The sequence below is a fragment of the Oncorhynchus clarkii genome, chromosome 33 (assembly GCF_045791955.1).
Source record: "Oncorhynchus clarkii lewisi isolate Uvic-CL-2024 chromosome 33, UVic_Ocla_1.0, whole genome shotgun sequence".
NCBI lineage: Eukaryota > Metazoa > Chordata > Actinopteri > Salmoniformes > Salmonidae > Oncorhynchus > Oncorhynchus clarkii.
This window is the reverse complement of record NC_092179.1, coordinates 10,602,929-10,619,939: the sequence shown is the minus strand read 5'-3', so window position 1 is coordinate 10,619,939 and position 17,011 is coordinate 10,602,929. Positions and strand designations below refer to the sequence as shown.

General features: G+C 42.7%; 1 protein-coding gene across 9 annotated transcripts in view; it reads left to right on the top strand.

Annotated features, from left to right (window-relative positions):
• Nucleotides 1-1,050: 1,050 nt before the first annotated feature.
• The window catches only part of LOC139392516 (non-muscle caldesmon-like), a 55,731-nt gene continuing 39,770 nt past the window's right edge, over nt 1,051-17,011 (top strand). For 4 of the 9 annotated variants that reach the window (XR_011629707.1, XR_011629703.1, XM_071140548.1 and 1 more), the window contains exon 1: nt 1,312-1,453. The gene's annotated coding sequence lies outside the window, so the exon portion shown is untranslated. Of the gene's footprint in view, nt 1,454-17,011 lie in introns of all 9 variants that reach the window. The other 5 variants (XM_071140547.1, XM_071140546.1, XM_071140541.1 and 2 more) reach the window with 3 other exon arrangements.

The following is a 17,011-nucleotide window of genomic DNA, read 5'->3' as shown; positions in this document are numbered from 1 at the left end:
CGACCCTAAGCACACAGCCAAGACAACACAAGAGTGGCTTCAGGACAAGTCTCTGAATGTCCTTGAGTAGCCTAGCCAGAGCCCGGACTTGAACCCGCTCGAACATCTCCGGAGAGACCTGAAAATAGCTGTGCAGCGACACTCCCCATCAAACCTGACAGAGCTTGAGAGGATATGCAGAGACGAATGGGAGAAACTCCCCAAATACAGGTGTGCCAAGCTTGTAGCGTCATACCCAAGAAGACTCGAGGCTGTAATCACTCCCAAAGGTGCTTCAACAAAGTATTGAGTAAAGGGTCTGAATACTTATGTAAATGTCATATTTCTGTTTTTTTGTTTGTTTTATAAATGTATAAAAAACAGTTGTTTTCTTTGTCATTATGGGGTATTGTGTGTAGATGAGGGGGTGGGGACAATTTAATACATTTTTGCTGTAATGTAACAAAATGTGGAAAAAGTCAAGTGGTCTGAATACTTTCTGAATGCACTGTACACATGACCGATGGGAATAATAATGAATATTATATTGCAGTCTTCAGTTGGCTCCTCTTTCTTATATTAAGAGGCTTGAACAAGTATTACTGTGCTTACCCTGAGAACATTTGTAAATGAAGTATTTTCAATGTCCAAAAAATATGTATTTTCACCTTTCATTTAGCACCTAAAATGGACCTGATTTCAACATATGGAAAATACGTATTTTCGAGTCTGGAAAATGCTAATTTTCTCCTTTAATTCAGCACCTAAAATGTACCTGATGATAAACTCAAACAAATTGATTTTTTTTAAAGTAGGCTATTACATAACTGATTGAGTAAGAATGTTGTCTAAATAACGTTTAAAGGTGCCCTGCAATACAAAGTCTCACTTTATTACTTGGTTAATCCCAAGTAATTAGGAAACTGCTGAAATTGGGGATATTTTGAGTCCTTTCTAAATAGCTTTTGCACCAGTCTCTAAGTGTTTGTTTGAGCAGAAGTACCCTTTTTCGCCAAGATTAACATTTCACATGATCTTTCCTGACAGAGGATTTTCTTTCAGAGGCCCCTTGAAGGATAACCAAAAAAAGGGCATTCAGCAAATCAGTTTTGTCTGCTTAGATTATTTGGGGTTGTAGAACTTTCAATGTCGGCATTTATTTCCTCACTTTTTTACGAAGTGATGGCCTGAGTTTTGGACTTTTGACATCGTGTTTTTTTTTTAAATACATAGGCTAAGCAGCACTTGGGCCAGACTAAGGGCAATGCACAGGGCTCTTCAGCTGTAAACATATGAGAGATGTGTGCGATTATGTTTTGAAGGGAGGGGCTTGCGCTTTGTAGTAGCCTATTGTTGAATACCGTGGAGCAGACCGATCGGAAGGCAGATTCTGTCTCTCTACATTGACTGGCCTGCTTCGTGGTTGTTTGCTAACCCGGTGAAAGAACAATCGTTTACTTGCTGAACTCAATAGGTACGTTTTGCGCTTCCGAAGTTGTTTGTGTTGTTTATCCAACTTGGGGAAATTTGCGTAGTGCTTATGATTACAATTTGTGCAATGATCTTTTTGTGCTGTGCGATGCTGCAATTTATTAGATATGTCATTTTAAAATGATAGATTTCTACAGCAAACTGCACAGGGTGCACACACCCAGCAGCTTCCTAATAATGTGGCTATCCTGCGGTTAGTACTTTTTCAATAACTTAACTTAAACTATAAAGAATTAAAGAGTCGATGTAGATGATTTGCGCATTGTAAACAAATGTGGTTATCGAGTATAATATTTTATTAAATGGCAAATCACTTTAGAAAACCTATTACCGATCTGAATGTGAATTCTGGAATGTCCCCGTTGCCCCATGCCATAGATTATTATCAGACAAATATGAGGAGGCAGTCTCCAAACTCATGGAGTGGGATGTGAGCCAGATCTCTCTCCCTTCTAATAGACAATACATAGGCTGCCTATCAATTGACAATTTCAGGAAATGTGTCGTTGATTTAATTATGCTTTTGATTGGTATTTGCCAGTGGGCTAACTCTAGGATCAATTATACCTACAGTTAAAGTCGGAAGTTTACATACACCTTAACCAAATACATTTAAACTCAGTTTTGTGCAATTCCTTACATTTAATCCTAGTAAAAATTCTCTGTTTTAGGTCAGTTAGGATCACCACTTTATTTTAAGAATGTGAAATATCAGAATAATAGTAGAGAATGATTTATTTCAGCTTTTATTTCTTTCATCACATTCCCAGTTGGTCAGAAGTTTACATACTCAATTAGTATTTTATAGCATTGCCTTAAACAATTTAAACTTGGGTCAAACGTTTTGGGTAGCCTTCCACAAGCTTCCCACAATAAATTGGGTGAATTTTGGCCCATTCCTCCTGACAGAGCTGGTGTAACTGAGTCACGTTTGTAGGACTCCTTGCTCGCACATGCTTTTTCAGTTCTGCCCACACATTTTCTATCGGATTGAAGTCAGGGCTTTGTGATGGCCACTCCAATACCTTAACTTTGTTGCCCTTAAGCCATTTTGCCAAAACTGGAAGTATGCTTGGGGTCATTGTCCATTTTTGGAATACCCATTTGTGACCAAGCTTTAACTTCCTGACTGATGTCTTGAGATGTTGCTTCAATATATCCACATAATCTTCCTACTGATGATGCCATCTATTTTGTGAAGTGCACCAGTCCCTCCTGCAGCTAAGCACCCCCACAACATGATGCTGCCCCCGTGCTTCACGGTTGGGATGGTGTTATTCGGCTCGCAAGCCTTCCCTATTTCCTCCAAACATAACGATGGTCATTATGGTCAAACAGTTCTATTTTTGTTTCAGGTTTGAGTCAGGTTTGTAGGCCTCCTTGCTCAAACACACTTTTCAGTTCTGCCCACAAATATTCTATAGGATTGAGGTCAGGGCTTTGTGATGGCCACTACAATACCTTGACTTTGTTGTCCTTAAGCCATTTTGCCACAACTTTGCTTGGGGTCATTTTCCATTTGGAAGACCCATTTGCGACCAGGCTTTAACTGATGTTTTGAGATGTTGCTTCAATACAACCATATAATTTTCCTTTCTCATGATGCCATCTATTTTGTGAAGTGCACCAGTCACTCCTGCAGCGAAGCACTCCAACAACATGATGCTGCCCCCGTTCTTCACTGTTGGGATGGTGTTCTTCAGTTTGCAAGCCTCCCCCTTTTTCCTCCAAACATAACGATGGTCATTATGGCCAAACAGTTCTATCAGACCAGAGGACATTTCTCCAAAAAGTGCGATCTTTGTCCCCATGTGCAGTTGTAAACAGTAGTCTGGCTTTTTTATGGTGGTTTTGGAGCAGTGGCTTCTTCCTTGCTGAGAGGCCTTTCAGGTTATGTCGATATAGGACTCGTTTTACTGTGGATATAGATACTTTTGTACCCGTTTTCCTCCAGCATCTTTACAAGGTCCTTTGCTGTTGTTCTGGGATTGATTTGCACTTTTCTCACCAAATTACGTTCTCCTCTGAGACAGAACGCATCTCCTTCCTGAGTGGTATGACGGCTGCATGGTCCCATGTTGTTTATACTTGCGTGCTATTGTTTGTACAGATGAACGTGGTACCTTCAGTCATTTGGAAAGTGCTCCCAAGGATGAACCAGACTTGTGGAGGTCTACAATTTTTTTCTGAGGTCTTGGCTGATTTCTTTTGATTTTCCCATGATGTCAAGCAAAGAGGCACTGAGTTTGAAGGTAGGCCTTGAAATACATTCACAGGTACACCTCCAATTGACTCAAATGATGTCAATTAGCCTATCAGAAGCTTCTAAAGCCATGACATAATTTTCTGGAATTTTCCAACCTGTTTAAAAGCAGAGTCAACTTAGTGTATGTAAACTTCTGACCCACTGGAATTGTGATTACCATGAATTCTAAGTGAAATAATCTGTCTGTAAACAATTGTTGGAAAAATGACTTGTGTCATGGACAAAGTAGATGTCCTAACTGACTTGCCAAAACTATAGTTTGTTAACAAGAAATTTGTGGAGTGGTTGAAAAACAAGTTTTAATGACTCCAACCTAAGTGTATGTAAACTTCCGACTTCAACTGTCTATAAATAATTACGTTACAAATGCATTAGTTTTAACTGGATAATACCTCAACTTATGAAGAACAAACAAAACAACATCCTCCTTTACACAAAATGAATAATTTTTCACTTAAAAGCACTTTCCTTTGATTTGCTGTCATCCCTAAATATTTGGGATGAAAATAATTGGACATTCTCCAACTGTAAACTGTGGCCTTGTGCTGTGGCGTGGGATTTTACTGGCTCTTGTAGACGAATACTAGCTGTCTTCAATTGCCTGAGCCAAGGGATGTCATGAAAGCAAAGGATCCATCAGGTCAGATCCTCTCCACTGGGGGTCCAAATGACAGCCGTGGCCCTCATCAGGGATAGGCTTAACCATCTGTACTGAGTTGGCTAGAATCTTTATCCCTACGTAGGTCTAGCTGATGCTACACAGGACCAGCTGAGCCCAGTTAAACCATGATTAATCGGAGTAATCAACTTGATATCTAAGTTTATCAAAGCAACAGGAAACGGTGATGTTATAATGGGCTGTAGAAGGCCACTCATTGATTCAACACTGTCCAAACAGTGTGTGGTATTCCAAGAACCTTGTCTCTCTCTTTCTCTCTCATCTCACCGCATTGTGGTACAGTAAAGCATTGCAGTGAGATGTGCAATGAATCCACCCAAATAGTTTGGGCCAACCACCTTTTTTTTTCTTTCAACGTAGTCTATCTCGGCCTTCCGTTTGATCTCAGGTTGATTACAAAGCAGTTAGTATGAAGTGAGTGAACGGTAGAAAATGGGGTTCGGGGGCTATGGAGCTGCAGAATGCTCCGAGCTAGACAGCACAGTAATTGTCCATGAAGCTGTATCTGATAACACTGCAGTGTTTGGAAAATATGAGGGGAATGCCCTTGTCTTATAAGGAACAGATTGAACCTGCTGACAGACGATTGATATAGCCTTTGGAATGCATAACAGCCGGGCTTATTTTTGAGTCTCTTTCTGCCTCTTTTTTGCCTCTTTCGGCTACTTTTGTTTAGCGTATAAAGAGCCTGGGTAATGTGCTGTGCTATATGGAGAGCGAGAGAGGGAAGGGGGGGATCTGGAGGTAATTCTGCACAGTGATAACAAGGGTTTGGCATGGGCTAGGGCCTGGGCAGGATGTAGGGAACACTGCCCTGGGTTTCCGGAGTCTGGTTTGCCCTGTGCATTACAGGCTGTCGTTACTCTGCTCTCTCTCTGCCCTTCATTTACAGAATGTTTCAGGATCAGTTCTTCCATAACCTTAATCATGACTCAAAACGATGTAAAGATGGGCTTCAGACCAGTGAAGGGAGGAGAATACGCCCTCGAGAACTAGAGAAGGGAGTTTAGGTCTAGTTGGTCGGAGGTTAGAACATTGGGATGGGACTTGGACATAGACTTGAGGCTTGACCCTGGAGCATGCGATAGATTGTGGCTAAGGGCAGGGCTTTGATGCAGCCTTTGGATTCACAAACAATATAGTAGACCCCCCCTTAACTGTACTAGATACAGTGCCTTGCGAAAGTATTCGGCCCCCTTGAACTTTGCGACCTTTTGCCACATTTCAGGCTTCAAACATAAAGATATAAAACTGTATTTTTTTGTGAAGAATCAACAACAAGTGGGACACAATCATGAAGTGGAACGACATTTATTGGATATTTCAAACTTTTTTAACAAATCAAAAACTGAAAAATTGGGCGTGCAAAATTATTCAGCCCCCTTAAGTTAATACTTTGTAGCGTCACCTTTTGCTGCGATTACAGCTGTAAGTCGCTTGGGGTATGTCTATCAGTTTTGCACATCGAGAGACTGAATTTTTTTCCCATTCCTCCTTGCAAAACAGCTCGAGCTCAGTGAGGTTGGATGGAGAGCATTTGTGAACAGCAGTTTTCAGTTCTTTCCACAGATTCTCGATTGGATTCAGGTCTGCACTTTTACTTGGCCATTCTAACACCTGGATATGTTTATTTTTGAACCATTCCATTGTAGATTTTGCTTTATGTTTTGGATCATTGTCTTGTTGGAAGACAAATCTCCGTCCCAGTCTCAGGTCTTTTGCAGACTCCATCAGGTTTTCTTCCAGAATGGTCATGTATTTGGCTCCATCCATCTTCCCATCAATTTTAACCATCTTCCCTGTCCCTGCTGAAGAAAAGCAGGCCCAAACCATGATGCTGCCACCACCATGTTTGACAGTGGGGATGGTGTGTTCAGGGTGTTGCTTTTACGCCAAACATAACGTTTTGCATTGTTGCCAAAAAGTTCAATTTTGGTTTCATCTGACCAGAGCACCTTCTTCCACATGTTTGGTGTGTCTCCCAGGTGGCTTGTGGCAAACTTTAAACAACACTTTTTATGGATATATTTAAGAAATGGCTTTCTTCTTGCCACTCTTCCATAAAGGCCAGATTTGTGCAATATATATATATATATTGTTGTCCTATGGACAGAGTCTCCCACCTCAGCTGTAGATCTCTGCAGTTCATCCAGAGTGATCATGGGCCTCTTGGCTGCATCTCTGATCAGCCTTCTCCTTGTATGAGCTGAAAGTTTAGAGGGATGGCCAGGTCTTGGTAGATTTGCAGTGGTCTGATACTCCTTCCATTTCAATATTATTGCTTGCACAGTGCTCCTTTGGATGTTTAAAGCTTTGGAAATCTTTTTGTATCCAAATCCGGCTTTAAACTTCTTCACAACAGTATCTCGGACCTGCCTGGTGTGTTTCTTGTTCTTCATGATGCTCTCTGCGCTTTTAACGGACCTCTGAGACTATCACAGTGCAGGTGCATTTATACGGAGACTTGATTACACACAGGTGGATTGTATTTATCATCATTAGTCATTTAGGTCAACATTGGATCATTCAGAGATCCTCACTGAACTTCTGGAGAGAGTTTGCTGCACTGAAAGTAAAGGGGCTGAATAATTTTGCACGCCCCATTTTTCAGTTTTTGATTGAAATTGAAATATCCAATAAATGTCGTTCCACTTCATGATTGTGTCCCACTTGTTGTTGATTCTTCACAAAAAAATACAGTTTTATATCTTTATGTTTGAAGCCTGAAATGTGGCAAAAGGTCGCAAAGTTCAAGGGGGCCGAATACTTTCGCAAGGCACTGTAACTTTTCATTGCTCTCCGACTGACCTGAGCTACTTGTGTTCAAGCTCCCTGCAGGTGTGAAAACACACATTCTACTCTGGAATCAATACCACTGTCTTCAGGGTTGAGAAGCTGATACAGTTATTAAGGACAATGTTAATCCAGGCCCTCTCTCTTTCAAGGAGTGCCTGGAGACACTGTGGTTATGAGGGAAGGCTATTTGTTAGACACAGTATTTGAGAGAAGGCTAGTTGAAGCATAATGTCTTTTAAAGGTGGCGTCCTCTTAGGATTTATGAGAGATGTCTCGTTTTATTTTTCTGCGTGTCACTCTGAGTCTCTCTGGCTGCGTTTACAAAGGCAGCCCAATTTTGACCAATCACATCAGATCTTTTCATGTCCGATATTTTTCAGAGCTGATCTGATTGGTCAAAAGACCAGTTAGTGGGAAAAGATGAGAATTGGGCTGCCTGTGTAAATGCAGACCTAGAGTTTTGCAGTGCCTCTGTGGTGCGAGGCAGAGCTTTAATCCACTGCACTATTCAGTTCCAGAAGTTCTTTATATCTCTGCTGCAGCCTACAGTTACTATTGCCGCCACTGAGAGAGGCTGCCAACTAAAGTTAAGTACGAAAAAAGAGAACTCGCATCGGAAATTGTGTAACATAAACTGTTCGTTTTTGTTATTGCCATTGTTTACCGATAATATATTCAATTTATGTTTGTCAAATGTTCTGCAAGGAGTTCTAAATTATTACATGTTGACATGTGAATCCAAACCCACGCAGTGTTCTCCGAGTTCGCCAGAGCATATCTTCTGGTTTGTCTTATAATGGACAACTTGTCTGTCAAGCATGTTTTTGCCTCGTTCAGTTTATTGCCACTTGGGTTGATTTTTATGCAGATTTGCCGCCTCAAGATATATTTGTGGGATCGAGGAGCCATCTTTATTACGCAATCGGTTACACAACAAAGATGTCTCTTCTTCATCTCTGATCAAAAGAGTCAACATCATCCATGTCTCCAAGGGAGAAGTCTAATTGGAGCCCAAAGCTCAAATTTGTGTCCTCTCGACAACTGTTCCCGTGGAGCGTTTAGTTCATTTGAAGTGGAGGATGATTGACATGGAACTAAACCTCAAGTGATTCTGCCCTGGACTCTGGCCACAGCATACTCACTGTTATTTATTTTCTGCTTTGAATATGATAGCATGTAATTTGAATGCACTGTACCCAGAACCACACAGTAAGTTGGAGCACATTTGGAAAATTTGAGAGAGGAAAAAAAACAGGAATCTGCTTAACTCTTAACTGGTGACGATCAAAAAATGGGGGCAAATGAGGCATTCCTAATTTGTGAAGTAAGAGCGAGCGGCCAGCTGAAACTGAAACTAGATTTTGTTTATTTTGGACCCAGCAAATATGCAATAACTGGCTTACAGATGTGTTGTTAGTAATATATAATCTTTCCTCTTATGGCATGAAATCCTCTTTGTAATTCAACTTTATATTCTGTTTGTTGTTCTTCATTACCCAGCCAGGTTGCAATGGAAAGGTTCTGCATTGCATTAGAACCCGTGCCATACCAGGCTCGTATGTCTCCTCAGTCCTTGGTATGGATGGACTCTGGAAGTAGTCGAACTCTTCTGGGGAACGAAGAGTTTGGATGATGAAGAAGAACGCTGACACTCGTTCTTTTCGCTGTGGCTCAGATTAAAAGGCCTGTTAGATCAAACCTCTCCCACATTTCTCAGACTTTGAAGTGCTATCATTCAAGGCCAGATTCCCTAATTGGTAGCATGGCAGACTGTTGATAATTGGCACATTTACCCATCGAATGCCAGTTGGCAGGCAGCAAGGCCTCCAGAAGTCCACCAGCTGTATAAGGATATTTTCACATCCAACTCACAACACAACCAACTCTCTTTTTAGTGGATGGGAGATGGTACAGGAACCCTTGGCTTACTCATCCCAAGTCTTATAAGGTAAATGTTTTTGCCCCAAGGTATAGATTTCAAGGGTGGGGGTGATCGTGGGAGTGTGAGTTCAGTTCACTACCCCGAGACTCATACACTACTACTTATGTCATCCTCCAAAGATGTCTTATGTTCAGTTCCCAAAACAACGACGGGGCTGAAAGTGTGTAACATTGTTGAGCAGGCCTTTTGCCCCTGGGCTTCTTTCCTCATCTGATAAAACAAGCACAGGAAATGTCTCTGCGAGCTGATTTGCTCTGTGTTTTCCTTTGGCGTCTACCCACAGGGACCACAGACATGTCTAGTGCTTCAACCAGTCCCCTGGCACTAAGTCTCTTCACCCCCCCACCCCCCCTTTTAAAGACAGCTAACATTCCTCCTTCTCTCCCTCTCCTCCCTCCTCTCTCTCCGCCTCTCCTCAGCCCCCCAAACTAAACAAACATAGCTGATCAAGGCCTTAAAATCATCTTTTTAAAAGTCTCATATTTTAGGTTACTGGGGGAATTAAAGGTCCTATAGGTATTATAGTGAGGTAAATCCCAACAGTGTGTGTGAAATATGCTATTGAGTGGAGGAAGAGTGAGGTCATGTTTTTTGGAGATGGAGAGGGAGTCTGAGTAGGGACACGGGTATGAGGGAACAGATGTGTGTGTGTGTGTGTGTGTGTGTGTGTGTGTGTGTGTGTGTGTGTGTGTGTGTGTGTGTGTAAGTGCACTTAAAAAAATAAAACACCCGCAAATGTAGTTGTTTCAACTAATTATTATTAAATAACTGGTTCCACATATTTTTGGGGGGTTTAGTCAACTTTTTGGTCAAAGTTGTTACCTGAACTTAACATTTTTAAGAAATGATGTCTTTGCTCAATTTGTCTCATATGCTCATTCAACTGGAAATGATTATTTTTGGCATCTTAACTTCCAATGTTTTCAACTTACATATTTGACACACATGATTACATTGTGCATATTCATTTACGCAGTAATTGTTATTCAACATGTCCTCACCTGGGATTTGAACTCACAATCTCTTGGTTCATGGCTACTCCACCATGTTTGTATTAATTAATCTGACTATTCTCTCATTATTGATTTGATTGACTTATTTAAGCAATTTTAGCTTTTTCTGTACAGTTCTTGGTGGGGCATATGACTTTTTTGTTTTTAATGTTATTCCTTAATCACTATGATAAAGTGTACTTTTTAACAGATCTGAGGTTTACTTTTAAGTCCAATGTGTAGGAATAGAGGTGGAATCGGTTATTGACACAGACAAGGTGACGTAGCTGGAAGATTAGACCGCTGTGACTGGAGTAGTTGTGAGTTCAAATCCCAGGTGAGGTGAGGACATGTTGAATGCTAATTACTGCGTAAATGTAATTATGTATGAAAATGTTGTATGTCAAAATCACTGTGTGTAACTAGTTCCACAGCCCAAAATAACAATTACTAGTTGAATGAACATATGAGGAAAATGTAGCACACGCATCAATTTTAAGTTTACTGAACTTTTGCCTATGTTTTCTCGTATTAGAACCAGTTACTTTGTAATATTTTGTGTGTGTGGTACTGGTATGGATGGTGGAGGTGGTGAGTGCGATGGGGAGTGTGGGGATTTCATGATGAATGCTGGCTCTCATGGGACAGAGCAGCTGGAGGAATCGGGGCTCTTAGGTAACAAGGGGATTTACCATTCGTATACAGCCGTTTGGATTTACCTCATGCTCAGACACGCAGAGTGGTGTCTTTTTAATTCGAGAAACTGGAGGATTTGCGTCATTGAGTTCTCCGATTGACATCAATGGATGATTTGTGTGTCTGTGAGATCTCGAGTTATGCATGCTTAGGGTTCTGGAGACAGTATTCTGCACTTTATTGCTGACTCTCTGTACTGTGAGAGCACACAAGAGATGAGGATATTGCTCATCTGTGTGTCACACAAGTCTAGGCTCTGACTGGTATGACACTACAGTACTTTGATTAACACTTTAGCTGGAGTCAGTATGTAGTTACATCTCCCCCCCCCCCCCCCCCCCCCCTTTAATAAATAAATAAATGATGTAACAAACATTGTCGGTTCATTACGTTGATTGTGCTGCTTCAGTTCAAAATATGTGACTCTTGGAACTACAGTGTCAGTACTCTTTAGACTGAGTTGGATCATTCTGACCTGTCTGGATCAGGACTACGGCTTCGGACAACGCTCCCTTGCACAGCACAGCAGCAATCCGAAGCGATGACCGCTGCCATTTCTCCTGTTGGAGCCAAGTGTTATGTTTTAAAAGGTGCAGACCTTCTTTTTTTATTTTTATTTATTGTCTCCAGTAATGTTACCCACCTGAATTGGCCAGCCCAGTCTGGGGGTCTGCATTCTGGCTGGTATTAGGAGCAGTAGTAATGGTCTAAGAGTTTATTGAGTGTACTCTGTCCCTCGTAATCAGAAGCATATTCAGGCATTGACATACAAGCCTCTCAGGGTTGCTCAGGAATGTATTACAAGCAACGAGAGGAGCCGAGCAGCGAGCAGATCTCCCCTTCCATTTATTTTCCTATTCACATGTCATTGCTCCATACAGAGGAAGGCAATGGAATCTGATTTAAAGCTGAAGATCAAAGCATCTAAAATGGCTGACATGGAGGATCCATCCCCAATGTAGCAGTTATTTTGTTTATTGTGTGTGTGTGTGTGTGTGTGTGCGCACATTACTGTATGTTGTTTCTCTCTTTCTCCTGGCTCCTAATAATGCCAAAGACTTCTCCCCCACTTCAGAGAAAGGGGAATGTAAGTATCCCCTTCATCCATATATAGTACTGTGCGAGACCTGAGCCCAGCTTGAATTTGTTAGTTTGGAATCATTTCAGTACCATCGGGTAATTCATAAATTCACTTCACTGTTGGGTAACATGGAGCTGGCAGGTGGACTGCCTCCGTCCTATATGGTACCCTATTCCCTTAATAGTGCACTACTTTGGACCAGGGCCCCATAGGGCTCTGATCAAAAGTTGTGCACTATATAGGAAATAGGGTGCCCGTTGGGACGTTACCACTGCCTTTTGACAGGGGTTTTAATCAGAGCTCCTCTGCATGGGAGAGAGGCTGAGTGTCTTACCTCATAAGAGGCCTGCTCAAGGTGATTGGGAGAAACCATCAGTCATGTTATTGTTAAACAGCCCAGGTCTAGGGCAATGGGTCTGGTGCTAATGGCTGTTGAGGTGCTAGCCAAAACTCTGCTAAGAAGGGACAGATTTGGATTCATGCTGGGTTTCAACTCTCCTGCATACACTTGTAGGAAGCTAGCTGATGTATTGCTTGGTCCAAGTATTTTCTTAGTGAAGTAGTTTGACAAGTATTACTATTTGAAAATAAACCCTTCTACCTAACAGGCGGCCATCTTGAGTTAAAGATAAAATGATGAGTAGGCCTAATTATTTAATGGAACAAGACCCGATCTGTAGCATCAACAGTCTGACAGACCGAGAAAACTGGCTAACAAATTGAAATGCAAAAAGAAGTGGCAATCAGCCAATTCCACACATGCCAAGATGAGGACACTATGTCAACAAAACAACAACTCTAAACAAGCAACAAGTGTGATGCTAGGCTACCCAAAGACAATGGAGCAAATCTGCTAGGCCCCGCTGCTTATTTACTCAATGCACGGTTAGACTAAACGAAGTGAGCACGCTCATTAAAGGAGAGTGAGCGCTTCTTAATTACAGGCCCGTTAGCGCTAATGGCTCTCCTCTCATCAGATGAATGCAGACACATCTTCATGAGGAGGAGCGCTATGCTAGCTAGCTAAGACAAGACAAGGCTAACTCTGAGTGAGTTGGGTTGAATAGAATGTACACATGCGATTGGGTGGGGTGGAGGTTTGGGGAGAGGAGTGGAGGGGATGGGAGAGGGAAGGGGTGTGGGCGTATGACGTTGGGTGAGATGGGAGTAGATTTAAAGGGTTGGTTTGGTGGGTGGGTGTGAGGTAGTTGAGTAGGGTAGAGGGTTTGGATGAATAGGGGTGAGGAGGGTAGAAGGGGTGTGGGTTAGGAGGGTAGAAGGGGTGTGGTTGATGGGGTTGGAGATTTTGGGATGGATTGGGTTGGGTACTTGGGGTGAGGGTAGAAGAGAAGGGGGGGGGGGGGGGTGACAAGCTGGCTGGCCTCATTAAGCCCTGCTTTAATGAACCCAGCAGCTGAGGGAAAATGTAGAACAATGAAGGCTTGTTAGAGGGAGGCCTGTGTCAATGTCTACCCCAGGTTGGCATGTTCCCTGGGACAGAGAAGAGGATGTCTGAATGCTCTTGTCCCTAAAGCTCTGTGCCACCCGTTTACTATGACAGACATCTGTGGGACCACCTTGGATAATGAGAAGCCATTAGCTCAGGTTAAAGTTAATGACCAGTAATGGTACACCAGCCCTGCTTGGCCCGGAGTTTGAGCCCGTCTGAAATGAAATACCAGTCACTCAGGCTCAATACATAATAAACAGAGGGAACAGGCTGGAAGTGAATAAGGTGTGTGTGCTTGTGTGTGCTTGTTCAGAGGTGGCACAGGTGGATGGGTATCATGTGAGAAGGAGATGGTTTTCCTTCTGAGCAGATTACTAGCAGAAAATAAACCTAGGGGGGGTTTGGATTTGTTCCCATTGTACTTAAATTTAGAGTAATCTCATTTCCAGTTTTGCCATTAGCTAAAACGGAACGAACCCCTATAAAGGGAACCTGAGCACTCTCCTAAACCCGACGACTTAATTATTTACAATTTCATGGTTGTCTGAGATGTGTTATTCTACTAGATTTGGGAAGTAGACGCTTTAAATAACGTACATGAATCTACAAAAGCTGAATTTGTATCCTTTGTTTGGCAGTAAAAGTCGCCTCATGTTGAAGAGGAGTAATGCTCTTATCTAGAGTTGTGTCAGTGACGTAGCGTTAGGAGGCACGTAAAAAATACTTTGTAGTATAACTGAGGCAATGCGCCAGTGTACAAAAATACTTTGTAGTATAACTGAGGCAATGCGCCAGTGTACAAAAATACTTAAGACACTCACGAGAGAACTAACCACGAGGCTTCCAAGACTGGACAAGACTGAGTGAGTGAGACAGAGGGAGAGAAAAAAAAGAGTGGTGGGAGAGCGAGAGGAGACGGTGAGCGAGAGAACGGGCAGATGGGAAGAGAAAGATGGAAGGGAGAGCGACTGGGATAGAGAGCGAGAGAGAAAGAGACAGAGTGAGTGCTTTGTTATGTCTCCTAGAGCTCTAGTGTTTCCTGGAATGCCTGGCAGCAGAGTCAGAAGTCAGAGCCACAGGGAGGAGGAGAGAAGAAGAGAAGGAATGGCCTTCTGTCCTGACAGACAAGCACTGCTGAGTTGACATAATTTAGCAAACCGTCAATGGTCAAGATGTTTCACTGACAAGAATGGCTATGCTACTGCGTGTGGATGTTGCGTCTGGATGGGGCCCATTGACAGACAGGACTAGGAGAAGAGAGATATACCTATGCTTTATGGAGATCAATGGCTTCTGGCACCCACTATCACCCTGGGGGGGGCACACAGAGTTGCAACCCGTCGCGGACGGACCTCTGACCCCCTGTGACACTAATAATAACAGCCAGCAGAAATATGCACAGAAACGAGATCTCCTATAGCGTAGCCTAGCCTCCAGGATAGGAGAACACTGAGGCACGAGAAGGGTTGTCTACTCTCTCCACTCAGACAGGAATGTATGGTCTTGAGGAGCTGAACCTCACAACTATCGATTACTATTATGTCACACGGTCTTTACACTGAGCTAGCTGCAGGCTCAGAGTCTTAAGGTGAGCTATGTTTACACTAGAGGCAAACACGCATATAGACATTCATATTTATTACACACAGACAGACCTAGACATTGCGTCGTAAGCAAGGCATCTCTAGAACACAGAGAGGGTTGGAATAGGAGACTCCTGGTTTCTGTCTAAGAAGGTGGTGTTGTTGATATGGCTCTTCAAAATCAAGGGGAAGGTTTAGAACCAGTTCACTCACGGATATCTCACAGAGGGATTTGGTTGTGGTGGTGGGAAGTAGACTCGACCAGGGTACAGCTTAGTTACATCCATCGCATCACAGTTAAGACCGTGGTTTTGGCAGTGCAATGAGAATCTCAACAGACAGGAGTTTATGGAAGAGCGGAGCTTGACTGATAAATTAGCCCTCGTCTCTGATCACGGTTTCCACTCCCATTCATCAATCTGTACTGCTACTGAACACCTCTTAGTGTCACACCTGGCCTTTAGCCCCAATGCAGTGACCCCCCCCCCACACCCCACCCCCTCGTACAGATGTGCTCAGGCCTGCTGAGTGATGCTTGGATGCAAAAAGCAACAGACCTCGTCCTTTATCTCTTCCTCGTATTTCGTCCGAAACAAAAACAGCACCGGCAGCTGTCACAATGAGCTCCATTATAATCAGTTATCCTGACAGTGATTACATTTTTTTTTTAAAGTATTTGTTCACTAAACAAACCAAAATGTTTTTACAAGGGAGTCTCGGAGCAGCCTAAATGCTGGACCTCTCCACCTTTCCCCCCCGTCCACTCAGAGTAATAGCCCTCGGTGAGGTCATTGTGCTAGAGCTAGAATCTTAATCCTCTCTCTCTCTCTCTCGCTGGTACTCTCTCCTCTATCTTTCTCCTATCTCTCCCCAGGAATGCAACAGGCCCCTTATTTTGAAAGATCTCTTGTCACACAATACCCTTGAATATCCTTGCGCGACGCTTCAGAAAGCGCATTCCGCAGCCGGATTTACAGATTTGCGCATGGCTAAACGATCGGATTGATGAAAATGTATGCTCTGAGGTAAAACGTGTCATTTTGAAGCAGTGGTCATGGTACCAATTTTCTGCAAGGCAACACCCCCTGGGTAGACACAGACAGAACAAAAGGAGATACACAAACATCTATCAGTGTCTGATTCAGCCCGTCATGATCTGAGCAGGCCTCACAAGCTTCTCCTGGTGTGTAAGCGGTTACGTCATGGCTACGTTGCAGCTCGTGCTGCTTGTACGTTTCCATGTAAAGGCATGACAGGAAGTCATTTCTCCCACTGTGATACGGACCAGGCACATAAATCACTCCGATGTGCCTGGTCGAAAGTATAGCCTCGTTTTTTTCCTCTGGCAATCGAAGGGTCTCTCAATCTCTGCAAAACATCAAAAACATTTTTTAGGGGAAACTTGTCAGAAATGTTTATGATATTTTTCTTCATGAGAAATACATTTGTATGTTCCAGAACATGTGTTCCAGTTGCCGTGGTAGATACAGTGTCTGTCTTGGTCCATCCGCCACTGCTCTGTGTCATAATAATTATGTGGATCAACTCAGAACATGTTCAAATTATATTTCAGTGACTCGTGTTTGCATCTCAATGTGAAAAAAACTGTTTGCATGTTCTTCACAAAGAGGGCAGCAGATGCTACTGAGCCAGACGTCTGTGTCAGGGGAGAAGCTCTAGGTGGTATCTGATTTTAAGTACCTTGGCATCATACTTGATTCCAATCTCTATTTTAAAAAGCATGTGAGAAAGGTCATTCAAATAACCAAATTCAACCTAGCTCATTTCCGATTTATACAACATTTTTGACTACAGAGGTAGCAAAACTGTACTTCAAATATATGATACTCCCCCACTTAACATATTGCTTGACTAGTTGGGCCCAAGCTTGCTGTACAACATTAAGACCTATTCAGTCTGTCTACAAACAGGCTCTCAAAGTGCTTGATAGGAAGCCCAATAGCCATCATCACTGTTACATCCTCAGAAAGCATGAGCTCCTGAGTTGGGAAAATCTTGTGTAATACACCGACGCATGTCTTGTATTCAAGATCCT